Consider the following 14771-nt stretch of genomic DNA (forward strand, 5'->3'; position numbering starts at 1 on the left):
CAACAGAGAAGGAGCAGAGAAGAGAGCTGAGAGAGGCCAGCTGAGCAACTTGGAGGAGTGGCCAGAAGACTTTGAAGAACAGTTTCATTTTAAGGTGTTTGTTCTGCTGCAACAACTTCTAGTTCCTCAAACCTTCAATAAAGGATGTTGTACGATACCGGCTTTGTGAATCATTGCTTTTGTTGTTGTTAATGTTTGGGGAGTAGTTTTGTTATCGTTCTTGATATCAAAGAAAGGGTTTGAATTCAAAGTTTGGGTTAATACTGGCTGGAAGCTAGAAAACCTTAAATGCCATAATTTGAAGAAGAGGAGCTCCGAAGTGGGAGACAGCCAGAGATAGAGGCTCCCCGGCAATCGGAAACCCCTCAGAAATTCGCAGACATCTTGGGCAGAGGGAATGGGAGTTTGAGCCAGTGTTACCAAGCTCTTAAGGGTAAGAAGACTTCAGCAGCTGACATCTGCGTTACAGAAGCAGAATCTCACTCAATCTTCACAACAGCTGTATGAGGTATGTATTATTATTTATCCCTACTTTTCACCTGAAGAAATTGAGCCAACTGAGGCTCAGAGGGGACATTACTTGTCCAAGGTCACACGGCTTGACAGAGGCAGTCATGATGCTAGACCAGATCTGTTTGACTCAAAGCTTATGTGCTTAACCACTTTCCAAACTGCTCACTAAAAAGGACTGCAGGTCAACTGGGACTGAGCATGAAGGAACATTCGACTTCTCTTTTGAGATTGTGCTCACTGATGGAGCCACAGATACCAGGAGTGCCAATGGATTGATCCTCAGGCAGGCAGTACAGGAGTGCTCAGCTTTCTTATGGGGTCACTGTGGGCATCACAGTGCCCACCACACACTGGAGCCGCCATCCTCTGCTAGAAAGAAACCATTTCCTGCACCATGGCTGTACAATTATTATCCATTCTTCTAGACTAAGCCAGATGTCAACACCCTAATGCCTCTCAGACAAAATTATAGCATGTATCATGTGTCCTTCTTCCCCGCTAGGCTAGACACTCCCCTAGAGAAGGGACCCAGCATTAAACTTCTCTGCATCCACAGTGCCTAGCAAACATGCAGCCCAGAAAATGTTTGCTGAATGCAACTAAATTTTGACTCATGTTGGGCGGAGACCTTCTTGAGAAGTGGTGGCACCCACCTCCACCCCAGCCTGGCCTCACCTCTGCCCCCACCATGGGCCCCTGGGCTAGTTGCACTGCAATGACTGTTGGTAGAAGGGTGCACAGCCTGTCCATCTCCCTTTCGCTTTCTGCCAACAGTCTCATTTTTCTTGGTGGGAACACAAGCAGGGTGGAGACAGAGTGCAGACTAATTTTATTTTATTTTATTTTCAATCCGCAGGGGCCTAATTCTCTGAAATCAGCTCTTCAGCCTGAAAGGACAAAGCTACCTCAAATAGAAAGTCAGCCTGGTATAGCCAAGTGCCATTATATTAATATGCAAAGCTACCAGTCAGCTAATCTCCACAAACCATTTGTTTCCTTAATTGCCCTCTCAGGGCAGAAGTGAAAAAAAAATACAGAAGATGAATAACGATTTTATTTAATTCACACTTCCCATTCTCCCCAACTCCACTTACTGATGCAATTCTGAAGCTGGCAATTTTCAGCTTAAATTGTCTAACTACCCCCCACCCCAGTCTCCCTCACCCACGTCAGCATCTGTCTCTCTGAACCTCTGAGGTCTGTCCACTGACCTCACTCAGAACAATCTCTTAGGGCTTTGAGCCTCAAGAAGATCCTGAACGAGGTGGAGGGCGACGGCAACATGGCAGCATGGAAGCCAGTTGGAGTCCTGCATCCCCAAGGAGCAGGAGAGCATCAGATTCAGAGCACTGGTTCTGAAGTAGAACATTGCACTTGATTTCTGGCTCTACCATTTACTAGCTCTGTGCCTTTGGGCAGGTCACTTAACTTTTCTGGGCCTCAGGTACCTCATTAGTAAAAATGGGTCAAGGCAGGTCCAGAGGTATAATAGTATCTACTGCATAGGGCTGTTTGTGAAGGTTAAATTAGATCATGTCCAAGCATGTAAGGACATGAGACACGAAGGGTGCTGCTCTGTGACATGAAACATAGAGGATGCTCCTCGGTGACATGAGCTGCTGCTGTAGCTGTCATTGTTTTTATGGTTATGTCAGGTAACTGCAAACAGGGTCTTCCTTCCCACTCACGGCACAGCCAGACCACAGGAAGCAGGGCAGCTGGTGGTGTTTTGGATGGCAATTTGGATGCCTAAGAGGGGAGGAATAAACTTGGTGATTTCCATGAACCAGCCACCTAAGTCCTTATTATTCCCTGTCTCCAGTCTCAGGAACTTCCCCTCTCTGATCCCAGCTCTGCCCTCTCAGCAGCCAGTAATTTTCCAGTAGTCTATTTGAATCCTGGAGTATCAAAGTGGATCCCAACAAAACGAAAAAAACAACAGAACCCCCCCTCCCCCGCCCAGAAAGGAGAGTCACTTGAGCACAGTTTACCCTCCAGTTCACACTTGGAGGGTAGCCACGTCTAGAGTAATGGGGCTCCACCCACTAATGTGTTATGTCCTGAGCATTATGTGTATATATGCACAAACCAGGAACTGAGAATCGTAAAAGACCGGGGCAGACCCTGAAACCACCCTATGGAGGTACCCTAAAGTTCCTTCCTAAGGTTAAAAAACTTCATGCTGAAGAACAGCTCTCCCCACAAGACTCAGCCACCAATAGATTCAACAGTTTCCTCATCTGTCAAGTGGAAATAGTAGTACCCATCTCACCAGGGGTGTTGTGATGATTAAATGACACAAATTACGTTATCAATAAAGGTTGGTCTCCCACCCCTCCCACACCACACCCCTAGCAAGACCCCAAGTAAGATCTTTGGATAAGTACCCACTTATCTTCCCTGGAGTCAGCAGTCCTAGATTTGATTCCTGGGTCTAGAATTTATGAGCTGTGTAACCACGGGCAGATGACAATCTTTTAGAGCCTCAGTTTCCTCATCTGTAAATTTGGACTAATGTCAATACCTACCTCACAGGGTTGTGAGAATCAAACAAGATAATTCCTATAAAGAGCTCTGCAGAGTGCTTGCACATGGTAAACACGCAGTGAAAGTTTGCTTACAGTAAAATAACAGTAAACATTACCATTTGTTTTTGTGTTCCTTGGAAATTACTTCTGGGATCTCCAGATGTATTTGCTTTCCCTTTCAGTAACTTTCTGAGAATTTCCTATCATTTGTATCTATGCTGTTATGTCTACTCTCACCAAATCCTAACTGGAGACAAGTGAATCCCACTGCCCCTGAGTCTCTTGGCCCTTCCTGCTCCAAGAGCTATGGCCAATGCTGGTGCTTTGGCCAAAATTGCAGATGCTGCCATAGATCCCTTCGCGATGTGGAATTGTAACCCAACCCTCCCACAAACGACTTCATTGGGTTTCATTATTGGTGCTCAGGGAGTTGGCTTAATTACAATTTTTAATGGCACACATGTTCATACAACTACTGTATTAGCTGCCATCTCCTTGAGTGCTCTTTAGTATGTAATAAACATTATCTGTCACTGAAGCGGAGATCCGATTTCTCATCTTCAACACATTAGGATCATTTACAAACCTCTGCTTCCACTGACAAAAGGAGACTCAGCTGAGACCTTGTGGTTGAGGACAGAATGTGCTCTTCCCTGCTTCCAAGGGAGGGGGACAACCCTAAGCCCATAAACTTCAAAGTGATTCTTCTGATAGAGACAAACTCAGATTTTGAAAGCCGGTAAGGAAGAATGGGATGGGGGCTTTGCTGTGCTACTGTCAAGTACTTGCGATGTGTGAGTCTGGAGGGGATATTTGTACACTCTGAGTGTGACATATCCCCATTTGGATGATTCAGCACCATCATTTACGCACACAGAGCAGTGGTGATTGAATTTTGTTCCTCAATCAAAGATACCTGCTGGCTAGAGACTCAGATCATGAAGAATCTGCCAAGTCCATTCAGAAAATATGAAAGACCAGGGAAGCAAAGTTACTGCATGTAACTCCTGCTGGACTGCCAGACTCCTTGGTGCTTGGAGAAAGACCCTTTTGGTGACAGTGCTGCATGTGATGGGAGCAGAATGTTTTTATTGAGTTAAAATTCACATAACATAGAATTAATTTTTTTTTCCGAGGAAGATTAGCCCTGAGCCAACATCTGCTGTGTATCCTCCTCCTTTTGCTGAGGAAGATTGACCCTGAACCAACATCTGTGCCCATCTTCCTCCATTTCTTTATTTGTGAGATGTCTGCCACAGCACGGCTTGATAAGCGGTGAGCAGGTCTGCGTCCAGGATCCAAACCGGCGAACCCTGGGCCACCAAAGCAGAGTGCACGCACTCAACTGCTGTGCCAGCGGGCTGGCCCCAGAATTAACCATTTTAAAGTACAGAATTCAGTGGCATTTAGTACATTCACAAAGTTGTGCAACCATCACCTCTATTTAGTCCCCAAACATTTCATCACCCCAAAAGGAAACCCTGTATGCATTAAGCAGTCATATTCCATGCCCCTTCCCCTCCCTGCTCCCAGCCCTGCCAAACACTAATCTGCTTTCTGTCTCTATGGATTTCCCCATTCTGGATATTTCATTTAAATAGAATCATACAATATGTCACCTTTTGCGTCTGGCTTCTTTCATTTAGCACAATATTTCCTAGGTTTATCCATGTTGTGGCATGTGTCACAACTTCATTCCTTTTATTGGCTAAATAATATTCTACTCTGGATACAACATATTTGTTTATCTGTCCATCAGTCAATGGAAATTTGGGTTGTTTCCACCTTTTGACTATTGCGAATAGTGCCGTTTATGAGTATTTGTGTACAGGTATTTGTTCGAGCACCTGTTTTCAATACTTTTGGGTATAGACCCAGGAGTGGAATTGCTGGATCATATGGTAATTATATGCTTAAATTTTTGAGCCATCAAACTGATTCCACACTGGCTGCACCATTTTAAACTCCCACCAGCAATGTACAAGAGTTTCAATTTTTTTAGATCCTTGCCAATATTTATTTTCCTTTTTTTTAAAAAAAAAAAGGTTGTAAAGTAATTGGTTTGTAAAGTAGTATCACTGTGGTTTTTATTTGCATTTCCTTAATGACTAATGACACTGAGTATCATTTCATGTGTTTGTTTGCCACTTCTATGTCTTCTTTAGAGAAATTTCTATTCAAGTCCTTTGCCCATTTTTTAAACTGGTTGTTCTTTATATATTCCAGATACTAGGCTTATCAGATATAAGATGTGCAAATATTTTCTCCCATTCTGTAGGTTGTCTTTTCAGTCTCTGGATTGTGACCTTTGATGCACAGCAGTTTTTAATTTTGATGCAGTCCAATTTATCTATTTTCTTCTTTTGTTGCTCATTCTTTTGGTGTCATGTCTAGGAATCTATTGTTAAATCCAAGGTCGTGAAGACTTACCTGTATGTTTCCTTCAAAGAGTTTTATAGTTTTAGCACTTACATTTAGGTCTTTGATTTGTTTGGATTTAACTTTTGTATATGGTATGAGATAAGAACCCAACTTCACCCTTTTGCAAATGTACATCCAGTTGTGCCAGCATCATTTGTTGTAGAAATGACTCTTTCCCAATTGAGGGGTCCTGGCACCCTTGTAAAATATCAGTTGATCATAGACGTATGGGTTATTTCTAGACTCTCAATTCTATTCCATTGATGTATATGTCCATGCTATGCCAGTCCCACACTGGCTTGATGACTGTATCCTTGCAGTACATTCTGAAATTGGCAAGTGTAAGTCCTACAATTTTGTTCTTTTTTAGGATTGCTTTGGCCATTCATGGTAATTCCACGTGAATTTTAGGATAAGCATTTTCATTCCTTCAAAAAAAGCTGTTGGGATTTGTATAAAGACTGAACTGAATCTGTAGTTCAATGGATAGTATTGGATAACTTTGGTTAGTATTTTCATCTTAACAATATTAAGTTTTTCAATCCATGAATACACGATGTCTTTCCATTTCTTTAAGTCTTCTTTAATTTCTTTCAGAGAGCAGGATTTTGATCTTCAACTTTCCAAAGGAACTGTAGTGAAGCTGCGTTGAGGTGAGCTGGAACAGTCCTTTGGGTTGGTACTGGCACCTTCTTAGATTCACATAGGCTGAGTTTAGCACATGCTGCCAACAAGAGTGAATGTGAATGAACTTCAGAATGTTGATGATGTTAGCAATTTTCAAATGGGGAAAAAGAGGCACAGGATGGAAGCAGGGGATGTCTGAGAGAGTGTGGGTTTGGTGTTCAGCAGCTATCAGCTGCCCCTTGTGGTCTCCCCAGTGCGATGGCTCCCAGACTAGAGCCTCATCCCGTAAGGCTGGACTCAGGCTTATGGTGATAACATAAGCACATCTCTGCTTGGGAGATCTGGAACAGTTTCCTAATTACAGCTAGTAAACACAATGGACACTGCCCAACAGAGACCTAATGAAGAGTGAAACTGTTCTTCCCATTTATCCATCCCTGTGAGGTACTGGGGGCAGCAATCTGGACTCGGGATATGAAGGCAAGATGGTCCCCAAGATCTTCTTCTCCCTCAACACGTCCCAGAAAGAGCACCTTTTGAACTAGACATCCAAAAATCCAGGCTTGACGCCCAGTGCTGCCCCTTGACTTGTTGTATGACCTCGGGAAAATCATTAAAATTCCCCCAAAATGTTTGCCTATCTGTAAAATGAGAATTCTTATAATATATGCTTAACTCATAGGAATGTTGTTGCTGTCCCCACCTGGGGGTCCCAGCCCTTGGCGGGAAGTTTTTATTCTCAGGGGACACTGATGATGCTAAAGTGTAAGTTTATATGTACACAGAGCTCAGACTCCAGGGATTAGACTGTAAAAAAGTAAGAGAAAGAAGGAAATTCCTACTCTCTCTGAACCCAAGGGGGTAGATTGTTGTATACAAAAATGAAAGTAACAATGAATGAGTGAGTGAATGAGTAAGAGCAAAAACAAAGTGAGAGTCTAGTGTTTTGCTGTTAAGAAGAGCAAGATGTAGTAAGCAAACAATAAGTATATATTGAGTGCCTACTGTGTGTCAAGGTGCCCCATAGAGCTCTGGGGACTGTCCAGTGGGATGTATAAAGCTCCATGCGAGCTGGGGGGATTAGTCTGGTTTGGAGTCCAAAAGTTACTGAGGAGAGTACAAAGTGACTAAGATTTGGTCCCTGTTCTTTAGGAGCTTTTTGAGTAGTATATGTATATATAAGTAATAGCAGTGTGCAGTATAAAGTTATATTTAAAAGCAACTAGAACCCTTTTCATGGAAGAACGTGGGACACAGTTATTCAGAACGTACCCCTGCAGAGAAACTAGTCCTCTTGACTGTTTGTTTCCTTGTTATAATAAAGGAAAGAGGTTGCAAAGACATTTTTTGGAGGGAGCAGCGTTTGTTTTTGAGCCTATCAGCACCACTGGCCAAGGTTGGGTGGGTATGAAGTTTGCTGACATTTCTGTAGGTTTGACAATGCAGAGTATCTCTTTAGAGGTGTCAAGTTGTATATCAGTCCTTACTCTTGATCTCAGCTGGCAGAGGGGTTGGGGGTAGGACTATCTCTTAATTAACTCCTAGCCTTCCCACTTGCTGCAAAGTGTAATGAAAAAATCACGGTCTCAGCCATTTACTACCAGCTCTGTGATCTTGGACAAATGAAGTAACCTGTCTGAGCCTCAGTTTGCCCTTCTGTAAAATGAATGTGATAACAATACCTACTTCATAGGGTTGTTAGAACATGGCGCAGTATACAGTAATTGCTCAATAAATGGGGTAGCTCTTACTATGATTATTTAATGGTTGAGAAGCCTGATTGTTAGTACCATCCTGCAATCAGAGGAAAAAAACTTGGATTGATTAATAAACTCTCCTGTTATCTGAATGTATTCCTAATAGAGCAGGAACTAGATATCCAGAAAAATTTGGTTTGGACTCTAATCTTTCAATCCTACAGGATTTCTGATCACCCAATAGCTGGTCAAGGTCACACAAATATTTGGGGGCAAGGGGTCACTTTTGGTGACTGCGTGTTCTGTTGTTTTTCAATCTATCTTAGTGTGAAAGAAAGAGGAAAGGTAGAAAATAAAGGAATTTGTTCAGGAAAAGTGATCAATTACAACGACTATTTCTGCTGATGACTCTTATGATAAAAGTTGGAGGTCATCCTTTTCCAAATGTGTTTACTCCCATGTTATTCTCTGGACCCTCTCACAGCTCACTGAGATAGAGGAATTAGGGTATTCCCACTTTCACACCGGACACCAAGCAGAAATTTCTGGCATCCTAGTTGGGGGAGGGGTTGATGGGTGGGGAGACAGAAAATAAACAAGTAGCAATATAACTATATGACGTCAGGTGGTAATAATGCTGTAAAGAAGAAGAGGTGGATTAAGAGGAATATCGTGTGATGGTGAGGGAGTCTCATTTTATTTAACGTGCTCAAGGAGGATCCCATTGATGAGATGACATTTAAATAGAGACCAAGGAAGTGAGGGACGGAGCCCTGTGGCTACGTGAAGGAAGAGTCTTTCAGGCAGAAGTTGCCACAAGTTGATTTTCAACAACCATTCTATTCCTGTGTTGATCCAACTCCTGACCTTTTATCTTTCTTTCTCATTTCTTCTCCTCTTTTACCCCTTCCCCCAAAAGAAAGGTTATATTTCTCTTGATTCTTGGCGCTTTCTCCTGTATGTAGTTTGCATTCACACTGGCTCCTCTATCTCTCGCCACTCTTGGGAACCCCTCTTCTCACCCCATCAAGTCCCTGGCCCTGAGACCTAATCCTCTCACTTGACTGATACTCCCTCTCCCATATCGGGGATCAGACACTCGGTACACCACCTTGTTTGGCTTGTTGAATTACCAAGTAAATCAAAGAGATAACCCAGACCATAGGGACAATGTTGAGCCTGTCCAGGAAAATAAGTCATTTTTAAGCAGTGCAGGAGCATCATTTTGTGTGTAATTCAAATGCTGATTTGTAAGTGCCTACCCTTGATGGCAATAAAAGGAAAAGATAAATATAGACATGACACAAACAAGTGATTGGCTGGTTAGTGAGCTGGCTACCTTTGCATACTTTGATATCTGCTCATCATAAGAAAAGCCATAGGGAAGACACCATCCACAACCTCACTGCAGCCACACATGACACATAATAGTGCTGGCTTTCATGGGGCAGATTTTCATAAGAGTGGGAGTTCACAGACACTCTTTCAACAAACATTTGTTGAACACATATTATAGGCCAGGCACTATTTCTTAGACTCTGGAAACAGAGCCATGTGAAAAATAGAAGTCCTTTACCTCTTGGAGATTTCCTTCTAGTCACTAGAATCTAGTGGGAGAGCCAGGCAATAAATAGTAATCAAACAGATAGCTAAGGTAATGTCAGATAGCAATAGATACAGTATTATGAAGAAAGTCTAAGAAGAGTGAGAAGAACGAGGTTGATGGGGCAGGGATACTATTTTAGAGAGAATGGTCAGGGAAGGGCTCTCTAAAAGTGTCATTTGAGGAGAGACGTGAGGGAAGGAGTCATTCAAATGTCTGGGGGAAGAGTCTCCCAGCAACTGCAAAGGCCCTGTGGTGGAACAAAGCTTTGCATAGTCAAGGAGAAACGAGGTCAATGGGCTGAGCAATAATTCTCAGTGGGGCATCAGTGCCTCCTAGGGGGCATTTGAAAATGTGAGTGGGCGTTTTTGATTTTGGTTTTTTAATTGTTTCAATGATTGGAGGACCCTACTTGAAAGAGGGGTGTCAGTGGTAGGAAAGATCATATTTCATTTTATTTGGAACTTTATCAACAAATATTCACCATTTTGGAAAAATATCACATCACCAGCAGCAATGCAAATCTGTATATTAGAACAGCTCTTACAACATTCTTTTATCAATCAGCATTTGGAGCTGTCACTTTCACTATAATTCTTCATTATAGGTACAAAGCTTCTTACTCCTGCATTATATCTTTGAGAGTAGCTGTGCCCCAGGATTTACATAGTAAAATATGCACTATTTTGGGGCCAGCCCCTTGGCAGAGTGGTTAAGCTCACATGCTCTGCTGCGGCGGCCCAGGGTTTCACTGGTTCGGATCCGGGGCACGGACACGGCACTGCTCGTCAGGCCACGTTGAGGCGGCGTCACACACGCCACAACTAGAAGGACCTGCAACTAAGATATACAACTATGTACCAGGGGGGATTTGGGGAGATAAAGCAGAAAAAAAAAAAGATTGGCAACAGTTGTTAGCTCAGGTGCCAATCTTTAAAAGAAAAAAAAAGTACTATTTTATTACAAATTATTTCCTTGTATTTATTTTATATTATTTTGGGGGCATTATGTTGATATTTTAAAAATATGGGCAAGTTATATTATTTACATATTTCACTTCAGGATAATAAAAAGGGGCATTAAAAGTATTTATTATCAAAAGATGGTATTAGATCTCTTAGGATTGAGATCTTCTAGAGTAGAGCAGAGTAAGTGAGGGGAAGAGCAGTGAGAAATAAGGTCAGAAAGTAACAGGGGGCCAGATGATATGGAGCCTTGTAGGCCATGCCAAAGACTCTGGCCTGGACTCTGAGTGAGATGGGGAGTTGATGGAGGATTCTGAGCAGAGGAGTGACACGATATGACTTTACTGTGGGGAAAATAGACTTTGGTGTACAGTAGTAGAAGCTGAAAGATAGGTTGGAGACTCTTACAAATAGTCCTGGGAAGAGATGATGTTGGCTTGAATCAGGGTGGTAGCAGTGGAGACAATGAGAGGTGATCAAACTCTGGACATGTATTTTGCAAGTAAAGCCAAGAAGACCCGTAGAGGAGGCACACTTTGAGTGGAGCCTTGAGAGGATGAGAGAGGACAAGAGCGAGGACCAGGAAGTGGGGCTGCATGTGGTGTCTATCATAGAACTGGAACAGAGGCTGTGTCTTGAAGAAGAGGAAAAGGAAAGAATGGCCGGGGAAGATGGCATCATATCCCACTCAGAGGCAAAGGGCCATGAAAGCCCAGAAGAATTTTGACATTGAAACCCAGGAAGGCTTTGGAACAGGGCTGTGAGCTGCTTGGCAGCAGAGGCCCTGCTTCCTTCATCTGTCTTCCTTCATCTGTCACTCTGCTCCTAGCACAGTCCCTACCCACGGGAGGATGTTGACTGGCTGAAGTAATGTATGATAGACCTTAGGGAGATTAGTCTTTCTAGAGAGAACTCCAAATGGAATTATTTTTAACATTTACAGGATATTTCAGTGTAGTCCTAAACTTGGTTAAAAACATGAAGACAAGAAAGGCAATTAACTATAAAGACATACAAGAAACATACACTGCTTGGAGGCTGAATGTGCTTTGCCACTTCTGTAAAGATTTCTGGCCTTTAAATGACAGAGAAGTCTTATCCTAAACTCCTAGGAATTCCGCTTTACAATTCTTTCTCTTCATCAGAATCAAAACAATCATTTTCTCCTAACTTCATTGTTGCAAGAACAATATCAATAAGAGAAATTGACTTTGTGAGACTCTATTAGACTTTTAAAGAACTCTGCTCAATGAAATTATTGTCAAAAGAGCTTACTATTCTCCAGCTTTATCAAAAGTGTGAGAAGAAACTAGCTGGTGACTAGATCATTTACATAAATATAGAGCAGTGCTATGCTGAGCAAGATCTGAGTCAGGCAGCCTTGCTTTCGAGAAACAGATCGAAAGCCTCCTTTATGCTGTTTGCTAGGGTTCCATCAAGTGCTTGAGCTACTGAGGTCTTCTCACCATCCAGACACCCTTCTCTCAGGCTGCACCTAGCAGTTCCTTATCTCGGGGCTTAAAGACCCACTGCATATTTTTTGGCAGCGCCTCAGTGCTGGAGCAAAGCCTATCAAATGAATGTGTGCAGGCTCCCCTGGTGCTTTTGCTCATGTTACACTCTCTACTGCTACTCCCACCAACACCACCACCTAAAGGGATAAGAGGGAGAAATTGAAGCACTCCTTATATCATGGTGGCCTGCGTACCATAACCTTTCCCTCACCCCAGCATCTTGTTTCTGGAATCTCTTCTCTACATCACAGGTTCATCAGCAAATGGGGAACAAAGCGGCTGGGCTGCAGAGTAAGGAGCCTTCTTTCGGGTAAGGTGTGAGTGCACAGCCTTGTAGGTGAAGGCAGCAGGGCACATAGGAACCATTGATTAGTCAAGCACTCTAGCTCCTGTTGCTTCTTCTCCCTACCCGCAGCCTAGGTCCCAAGTATGGGATTTCTTAATCCATTCATGTCAGTCCAGAGTCCTAGGTGCAGTAAGTTACAGGTCAAAAATGCTCTCCTTCACATAGTTAACACACATTTTTTTTTGAGCCTTTGCCTATTATGGGCCAGTCTGGGGATATAGCAGCAACCCAGACAGACTTGTACTCTCACAGAAGAGACAAGAAATGAGCAAATAGGATGAGTGCTGCCGAATGTCAAGAACAGGGTGCTATGGGAGCCCAGAGAATAGGGACTGCACCTTGTCTAGGGTTCAGGGGAATTTGCTGTAAGCAAGTGAGGCTTAGACTGAGCCCTTAGAAAGGAGTAGGATTCACACAGGTGAAGAGAACAATCACATGTTGTTATGTGGGGGATAAAAGCAGGTTGTAAAACATACTGATCCCAAATTTGTAAAGAAATATACTTACGGACTTAGAGTGGAAAGTCCAAAAGGATACACTGCAAAGGTGAATAGTGGTTATCTCTGGGTAGTAGAATTATGAATTATTTTTAGTTTCTGAATAATTGGGAGTATTTGCCAAAATTCCTACTATCAGCATGTTTACATCTGTAGTCAGAAAGTAAAATTTGATCTTATGCAAAGCAAAGCTGTCTCTGCTTTGGCCACTCCAGCCCTGACCCAGTGACTGTGTCCACCTCTGAATTACTTCCAAAGTGTTCTTCCCTGGGCCCTGGTGGCCAGCCAGCGAACAGTCCCCTCACAGCTGCTCCTTGACTTCAAACCATTGGTGGATGACTCACTCCTGGTCAGTTAATGGAATCCTCTCCTGGGAGCCCCTGTGCAGCTCCACATGCTGCCTCAATCATCCTGTCGCCTCGCCCGTCTTCTTACATTTTCTGAGCCCTGATTTCTCTCAACAGCCCTATTTTTCTTTCCATAAATCCCTTTCCCCTAGAACTGCCATCAGATTCCACCAGCAGGCTTGTCATGGAGATTGCCTGCAAAATAATTCTTAAATGCTACAAACATTGTTAAAGTTTACTTTCCATTATGAGCACTTCTGGCCCGGATGAAGAAGGCTACTCTCAAGTCCATCCATCTATGATTTTGAAAGACTTTTCTCTATAATCTGTGGCCCACTAAGGATATTTGCTCATTTCCTTGTTATCTCCCCCAGCTAATATTTCACTTCTGAGGCAGTAATGGACTTGAAGCCTTGCTCCTGGGTCTATGTGATGCCGTAGGTACAGACAGGCCCCATAAACTAACACACTGGGGTGTGCAGAAGGTGGGCTGCCCTTCCTCCTTTTCCTTTTACAGGCCAGGACAACCCAAATTCAGCCATTCCACTTTTCTGCTTTGAAGCTATACTGGGGTATCGGGGAAGGTTGCCTGGAACCTAGGGGGAACAGGTAGAAGCCAGGTGGAGGCAACATTACTCACACCAGCACAACTTCCTCCATATGCCCTCCCCCTGGCGCGAGTCTCTAGTGCTTTCCAAACCTTGTGTTTGACAGCTGCACAGCTGCTGAGCAATTAAGCCTAGTCATCTCAGAGAATTTGCAAAGGGACAGAGATAAAGGCTCTCTCCTCCTGTTCAGGCCATGGTCTAGCAAGTTGTGTGGAATTATTACAGGGGAAGCCAGGAGGCAAGAAAGGACAGAATACTAAGTGAGTTCTAGAAACTGCTCTCCAAAAGTTTACCACAGAATCGAAGAGTCTTAAAGCTGGAAGAGGCTTTCACAAATATTTTCACCATGACTTGTGATGCTTATTTGCTGTATCTGAAAGATAGGAATTGAGTTATGGTCTGTTGGCCCCTCACTTGATGAACAGAGGGGTTTATTTCTCAATCTTATACATAGGGGGTAGGAGGCTGCTTCAGAGGCCACCAGATGAATAGCCCATAATGATATCTACAAGCAAAATCAGCTGCAGCTAAGTCAGCCAAGTCAAGGCTTACCACCCTTTGGCTGATCAACGTGGAGATGCAACATCAGTTCTTTTCAGTAGTGTTCAATCCAATTGACTCCTTCAATTTTCCAGGGCACCCCCCTCCCACTATGGTCTTATCTAGTCTCAGCTTTTTTCCCTTCTCTGGCAACCCTTGGGGATGGTATGGAGAAAGAATTGGTGTAAATAGATTTATTTACAGGGAATGGACTGTTCCAACTAAAACCTCATAATTTTATGCCCAAAGTGCAACAACGGTTTTGGTGTGTATTGACGGTTGAGGTTTTGTTTCCTCTATACAATATCCACTTCATATATGTGTTTAATGTTAAAATTCTGCCTCTTAGAGTGGTAACATTTATTTAGCACTTTTTACCAAGGAATTTCAATTATTTACATTATTGGCTTATGCATTCTGCTGATTTACTCTAGACCTTCTAAAAGATAATAAAGCCAAATGTGAAGAATGGATCTCTATGGGGGCTGTTTTCTGATCCTGGACTAGTGTTCTCAGTGAGTCTCAATCTTTTGCTGGGGGTAGAGAGTGAAGGAAGGGTGTATCA

The sequence above is a fragment of the Equus quagga genome, chromosome 10 (assembly GCF_021613505.1).
Source record: "Equus quagga isolate Etosha38 chromosome 10, UCLA_HA_Equagga_1.0, whole genome shotgun sequence".
Taxonomy (NCBI): Eukaryota; Metazoa; Chordata; class Mammalia; order Perissodactyla; family Equidae; genus Equus; species Equus quagga.